This window comes from Cebus imitator, unplaced genomic scaffold (assembly GCF_001604975.1).
Source record: "Cebus imitator isolate Cc_AM_T3 unplaced genomic scaffold, Cebus_imitator-1.0 Scaffold9, whole genome shotgun sequence".
Taxonomy (NCBI): Eukaryota; Metazoa; Chordata; class Mammalia; order Primates; family Cebidae; genus Cebus; species Cebus imitator.
Window position 1 is genome coordinate 12947470 of NW_016107324.1, and position 7707 is coordinate 12955176.

At 40.3% G+C, this 7707-nt stretch overlaps 1 protein-coding gene across 1 annotated transcript in view; it reads left to right on the forward strand.

Moving 5' to 3' along the window:
• UBR1 (ubiquitin protein ligase E3 component n-recognin 1) overlaps positions 1 to 7707 on the forward strand; it is an 85955-nt gene that overhangs the window by 1242 nt on the left and 77006 nt on the right. The gene's annotated exons all lie outside the window — the stretch shown is intronic.

Sequence of the window (7707 nt, forward strand, 5' to 3'; positions counted from 1 at the left end):
CCCAGGCTGGAGGGCAGTGGCGCAATTTCGGCTCACTTCAATTCGGGCGATTCTCCTGCCTCAGCCTCCAGAGTAGCTGGGATTACAGGCGCCTACCCTGACACCCGGTTAAATTTTTTTTGTATTTTTAGTAGAGACATAGTGTCACCATGTTGGCCAGGCTGATCTCTAACTCCTGACCTCAGGTGATCCACCTGCCTTGGCCTCCCAAAATATTGGGATTACAGGTGTGAGCCATTGCAGCTGGCCTAATGAAAGCATTATTGAAGTGTTTTAACCCTGCAGACAATTGAGCATTGTTTTATTAAGGACAGAGGGAGCTACAGAATGAGTCAACTCCAGGGATTGAAGAGACTGGCTAGGAGGTAGGAATAAGGTAGGGAGGGAGTTGGAAAAAGGATTTGGCCACTGACTGTGTTAGTGCTTGTAGTTTTCTTCCACCCCAAATAGCAGTTCAAATTCACTTCACTACTGGCAGTAAAGGAGGAAGCGTCTCTTTGAGATGATAAGGAATGAGGAGGTGGGACAAGTTCAGAAGCAGCTGAAACATCTTAATGGTAGTTTGTGGGTTTTGCTTGTTAGAAGGAGTGGGGAAACTCTGTGCTGTGGTCAGAAAAATTATTAGTTTTGTATCTGAAGACTAATATTTATTTAAAGCTTTGATACATTAATTTTTTCCAGAGAGTAGAGTAAAACACCACCATTCTGGACACCACTCATTTGGAATGGAGACAATGATACAGGAATTGAGATAGAATTTATTTGGCAACCTTTACCTCAGGAAATATTATTAGATTTTGTTGGGAAAGGCTTTAGGTTTTGCAAAGTAGTAGTTAGATTGTGAAATATAGCCTCAAGGAACTCACAGTTTGGTGACACAGGTAATATAAGTGCCCAAAGAATTTTAATTCAAGGTAGAGTACTGTCAGTAGACAAGACCTTTAACTGTTAAGCTTCATAACCACTTTTTTGGCTTGACTCTCTCTATCTACTGAAGACCCTACAGCTCATTATACCTTTCTCTCTCTGTTTCTCAAGCTACTACTGACTTTAATTTTATTTCAGCCATGGTGAGACACTGGCTTCCCAGTTTACTACTTTGGTGTTAAGCAACAGGAGCTCAGTTGTCCCCCCTACCCTTTATTGCTTATCTTTAGACAAAGGTAAATAGTATGGGACATTTATAGAGGTTTAAGAAATCGTACAGTTTCTATTACAGTCTAATTCCTGGTTATAGTTTTTGATTTCCTTTAAACTTCCTTCTTAGTCTGCAGGTCCTTTTTCATTCATATTGCTATTAGTAAGCATGAAGGCTGTAATATTCCTAACATTATCTCACGTGCAATTCACGTAAAATAATAGGTATGAATTAGCAGATATTGATAAAAGCTATTGCTTAAGAATCACCAGAGGAACTGATAGGTCTAAGGTGAGGTCTAAGAATCTGCATTTTCACAAGCATGCCCTGCTGATTCTAAAATAGTGGTCCAGGGCCACACTTTGAGTAACACTTAGCTAGGTATTTGGAAGTTATCAGTAAATTATTGACAGTTGAGTTTGTGGGAATGGATAACATCTTTTTTTTGAGACAGGGTCTCACTTTATCACCCAGGCTAGAGTGCAGTGGCACAAACATAACTCACTGTAGCCTCAGCCTCTTGGGCTCAGGTGATCCTCCCACCTCACCCTCCTGAGTAGCTGAGAATATAGGTATGTGCCTCCATGCCCTGCTAATTTTTTGCATTATTTTTAGAGACAGGGTTTTATTTTATTTATTTATTTTAAGACAGAGTCTCACTCCATCACCCAGGCTGGAGTACAGTGGCACTATCTTAGCTCACTGCAATCTCCACCTCCTGGGTTGAAGCAATTCTCATGCCTCAGCTTCCCAGGTAGCTGGAGTTACAGATGTGTGCCAACATGCCCAGCTAACTTTTGTATTTTTAGTAGAGACAGGATTTTGCCATGTGGACAGACTGGTCTCAAATCCCTGACCTCAAGTGATCCATCTGCCTTGGCCTCCCAAAGTGGTGGGATTACAGGTGTGAGCCACTATGCCCAGCCTAGATAAAATCTTTGAGGAGGAAAATGTGTGCATATGAAGACACACACACACACACAGAGGAAAAGAGAGTGTGAGAGAGAGACGATGAGAGAACAGGAATGATTGAAACGGGTAGAAAATGGAAGAACTAGAATGTGGAAACAGAACAGGCAAGCTGGTAGGAGGTGAGAACAGTGCAATGGCAGGGGTAATGTTTTGAGAAGGTGGTGGTTTATTGGATCCATGATGTTGAGGACTGAGAAAAATTGGGAATCAAGAGTGTTGTTGGGTAATTTGCCAGAACTTCTTTCTGCCTTCTGTCTTCCTCAACTAGATTTTCTTAAGTCAATTTCAGAAGATGCCTCTTGGTATGATACTCAGCTCCTATCTATTGCCTGTTTACAACAGGCATGCACCACTATGCCCAGCTTTTTTTTTTTTTTTTTTTAAAGACAAGGTCTCTCTCCGTCTTGCAGGCTGGAGTGCAGTGGCGCGATCTTGGCTTACTGCAACCTCCACCTCCCAGGTTCAAGTGATTCTCTTGCGTCAGCCTTCCAAGTAGCTGGGATTACAGATGCCTACCACCACACCCCACTAATTTTTATATTTTAAATAAAGACAGGGATTTTACCATGTCTTTATTTATTACAGACCAGCCTACCATGGCCAGGCTGGTCTCAAACTCCTGACCTCAGGCTATCTGCCCACTGCTGTCTCCCAAAATGCTGGGATTATGGGCATGAGCCACCGCGTTCAGCCAATTTTTTGTATTTTTAGTAGAGGCAAGGTTTCACCATATTGGCCAGACTTATCTCAAACTCCTGACCTCAGGTGATCCACCTACCTCGGCCTCCCTAAGTGCTGGGATTACGGGTGTCAGCCACTGTGCCTGGCCTTAGTTATGTCATATACTGAGAGTAAAGACCAGATTTTAGGAGAGGAAAGGAGAAAAGCAGATCAAGAGTTTTGTTATCCCTGTCTCAGTAGATGACACCTCCATAATAGCTCTTGAACACAGATAATTCTGTCTTTGCCTCTGCAGTCCAAGTTGCTGTCTGTTTTCTTGGCTACTGCAGTGACTTCTTAACTGGTCTCTTTGCTTCCACTGTTGTCTTCTTCCTGTCCATTCTGCACAGAACAACCAGAGTAATCTTTTAAAAGATTAAATCAGATCACATCAGTCTCTTAACTAAATCCTCAGTGGCTTTCTGTTATACTTCGAATGAAGTCTAAACTTAATACAAGCCTTTAAGACTTTGCCTGGTCCAGCCCCTACATCTCCATCTAATTTCCTATTACAGTGTCCTCACTCATCCTGGCCTGTTAGTACAAGCCCAAGCTGTAGTTTGCTTTAGGATCTATGCTATTGCTTGCTGTTTGGTTTTCCTAGAGTGTTTTTCCTCTGCCTTTTCTTAATACATACCCTCTCTAAGAGATGGGTTCCCCTTACTCTGTCAAAGCGACCTGCTTATTTCTCTCATTGCATTTATTACAATCTTTAATTACTGTGTTGTTTTTATTTACTGAAATGTGTTTTTCCCTCCAGAGGGAGAGGTAAGTTACATGAAGGGAAGGCTCCTGTGTGACTTGTTCATTTTTGTATCGGTTTTTTTTTTTTTTTTTTTTTTTCCTAAATTGGTCCGGTATGTGTATGCCTTGGTGACTCTGTTCCTTTCTTTTTTTTTTTTTTTTTGAGATGGAGTCTTGCTGTATCATCAGGCTAGAGTGCAGTAGCGTGGTCTTGGCTCACTGCAAACTCTGCCTCCTGGGTTCAAGTGATCCTCCTGTCTCACTCCCGAGTAGTTGGGACTAGAGATGTGTGCCACCATGCTCAGGTAATTTTTTGTATTTTTAGTAGAGATGGGGTTTCACCATGTTAGCCAGGATGGTCTTGATCTCTTGACCTTGTGATCTGCCCAACTCCACCTCCAAAAGTGCTGAGATTACAGGCATGAGCCACCACATCTGTCTGCATTGATGTATCTTGATATGTGATTGATACAGAACACACTTACATATTTTTAAATGAATGAGTAACTGAGTGATTTATTGTAGCAAGATTAGTACTGATTGGGAGATGGAGGTTGTGGATGGAAGAAAGAGGGAATGAGCAGGCATGTTAGCTTAGTGGCTAACCTTGGAGCCCAGGCTGAACAGGGAGGTAATAAAATCCAAAACAGGAAATCTAGAGGGAATTGGTAGGATTGAGAGGTATGAGGTTTACATAAGTGGAAGGACTGAGTTTTGTGGTTGGAAAGGGGAATTTTAGAATTTGTGTACATGGGGGCACATCAAGTTTTTGTGATAGTAGAGCCAGGTTAAAGGCACCTATGTGTTGCTATAGCACCTTTTCCATACTCCTGTTGTATGTAGTATGTCTCAGACTGTATTCCACATTATCTGTTTACTATGTGTCTTTCCTTCTAGACAGTAAAGTTCTTGAAGGCATGAACTGTTGTTCACAGCTGTATCTCCAGTATCTAGCACATTGCTTCAGAATTTTTATTGAATGCATGCATGCATGAATGAATGAATGAATGAGGAGACACTGAGGTAGAGGGGAGGTAGAGGTAATAGGAGTTGAGAATGTTAAGAGATATTAAGATTATTGAGATAATTTGCATACAGTAAAATGTACCCATTTAAGGCATTTTCTGGATAAATTTTAACAAATGTACGTATTTGTGTGTCTACTTCTGAATCAGGATATAGAATATTTCTGTTATTTCCTGAAGTTGCCTCCTGCCCAAATGGGAGGATTTTTTAAATGTTTAATATTGTTATGCTTATACAATAATCATTATGGAAATCCAGAAAAAATATATCCATAATCCCATATCTATAGGGGAATTTTTTTTTTTTTTTTTTTTTTTTTTTTTTTTTTCTTTTTTCTCTTTCTCTCTCACTCTGTCACCCAGGCTGTAATACAGAGATACGATGTTGGCTCACTGCAACCTCTACCTCCTGGGTTCAAGCGATTCTCCTGCCTCAGCCTCCTGAGTAGCTGGGATTACAGGTGCTCACCACCATGTGTAGCTAATTTTTGTACTTTTAGTAGAGACAGGGTTTTGCCATGTTGACCAGGCTGGTCTTGAACTCCTGACCTCAGGTGATCCACCTGCCTTGGACTCCTGAAGTGCTGGGATTACAGGTGTGAGCCACCATGCCCAGCCATATGTGATTTTAATTGGAGATGATTTTCCTTAGAAATTTGAATCTGTATCGTTTTAGGCCAGAACACAGTTTTGTGTAGTAAAAACATACTCTGGGTGGGAAAACTGATGAAAACCTAGGTCTTTCGAGTCCTGACTGAGGTACTTTGTCACCAGATCTTAGCAAGACCTAATTCCTATTGTTTTTTCACCATCTCATAATTTCTATTTTGGGCAGTTAGGGAAATTTTGATTTTTTTAATGGCAGATTCTATAGAATTAGATGTCAAATTGAGTTTTAAGTCACAATGACTGATTCAGCCCCACTAACTTTGAGAGTCTAGGGAAGGAACAGTACTTAGTGTAGATATGTTAGTGCTGGAAACTGAATTCTTACATTTAGTACCAAACATTATCCTGTAAATGAAAAGATTTTTGATCTCAGTACTGCATAGAGAGTCCGTCTGGATAGTATTTGTATAAATTAGTGATGCAGGTGAACCAATGAAATACAGGCATACTTATTTTATTGAGCTTCATTATCATGCTTTGTAGATACTCAGTTCTTTACAAATTGAAAGTCTGTAGCAACTCTTGTCTCAAGCAAGCCTTTCAGTGCCATTTTTTCAACATTGTGTGCTCACTTTGTGCCTTTGTGTCACATTTTGGTAATTCTCACAATATTTCAAACTTTTTTATTATTATATCTGTTATGATGATCTGTGATCAGTGACCTTTGATGTTACTCTTGTAATTGTTTTGGGGTGCCATGAATCATGCCCATAAACATAATCAATAAATGATGCGTTTGTACTGACTGCTCCACTGACCAGCTACTTGCCCATCTCTCTCCGTCTCCTTAGGCCTCGATGGGACCATATTAAAATTGACCAGTTAATAACCCTACAATGGCCTCTAAGCGTTCTAGTGAAAAGGAAGGGCCAACATTTCTCACTTTAAATCAAAAGCTAGATATGATGAAGCTTATTGAGGAAAGCTGTTGAAAGCTGACATAGGCCAAGAGTTATGCCTCTTGTGCCAAGCAGTTAGCCAGGTTGTGAATGCAAAGGAAAAGTTCTTGAAGGAAATTAAAATTGCCACTCCAGTGAAGAGATGAATGATTAGAAAGTGAAACAGTCCTCCTGCTGATGTGGAAAAAGTTTTAGTGCTCTGTATAGAAGATTGAACCCGCCACAATATTCCCTTAAACCAAAGCCTAATTGAAGAGCAAGGCCCTCACTCTCTTCAGTTCTCTGAAGGGAGAGAAGTAAGGAAGCTGCAGAAGAAGAGGTGGAATGTAGCAGAGGTTGGTTCATGAGGTTTAAGGAAAATAGCTGTCTCCACAACATAAAAGTATAGTGTGAAGCAGAAAGTACTGATTGATGGAGAAGCTGCAGCAAGTTATTCAGAAGATCTAGCTAAGATAATTGATGAAGGTGGCTGCACTAAACAACACATTTTCCATGTAAATGAAACAGCCCTCTGTTGGAAGAAAATGCTATCTAGAACTTTCATAGCTAGAGAGAAGTCAATGTCTGGCTTCAAAGGACAGGCTGACTGTCTTGCTAGGGTGTAATGCAGCTAGTAACTTTAAGTTGAAGGCAATTTTTGTTTACCATTCAGAAAATCCCAGAATCCTTAAGAATTAAGCTACTCTGCCTGTGTTGTATAAATGGAACTTGAAAGCTCAGATGACAGCACGCCTTTTTACAGCATGGTTTACTGAGTATTTTAAGTCCACTGTTAAGAACTACTGTGGAGAAAAAACAGATTCTTTTCAAAGTATTACTGCTCATTGACAATACATTTGGTCACCCAAGAGCTCTAATGGAGATATACAAAGAGATAAATGTTCTTTTCATGCCTGCTAATACAACATCCATTCTGTAACCCATGGATCAAAGAATAATTGCAACTTTCAACTCTTATTATTTAATAAACACATTTTGTAAAACTATAGCTGCCATAAATTATGATTCCTCTGATGAATGTGGGCAAAGTCAATTGAAAACCTTCTCGAAAGGATTCACCATTCTGGATGCCATTAGGAACATTCATGATTTGTGGGAGGAGGTCTAAGTATCAACATGAACAAGAGTTTGTAAGTTGATACCAACCCTGACAGATGACTTTAGGGGTTTCAAGACTTCAGTGGAGGAAGTAACTGAATCTGTGGTAGGAATAACAAGAGAACTGGAATTAGAAGTGGAGCCTGAAGTTATGACTGAATTGCTGCAAACCCATGATAAAACTTAATGGATAAGGAGCTGCTGCTTCTGGATGATCAGAGAAGGTGGTTTCTTGAGATGGAATCTACTTCTGGTGAAGATGCTGTGAGCATTGTTTAAATGAGAACGAAGGATTTAGAATATTCCATAAACAGAGTTGATAAAGCAGCAGCAAAGTTGGAAAGGATAGACTTCAATTTTGAAAGAAGTTCTACTGTTGATAAAATGCTATCATGGCTGGGCGCGGTGGCTCAAGCCTGTAATCCCAGCACTTTGGGAGGCC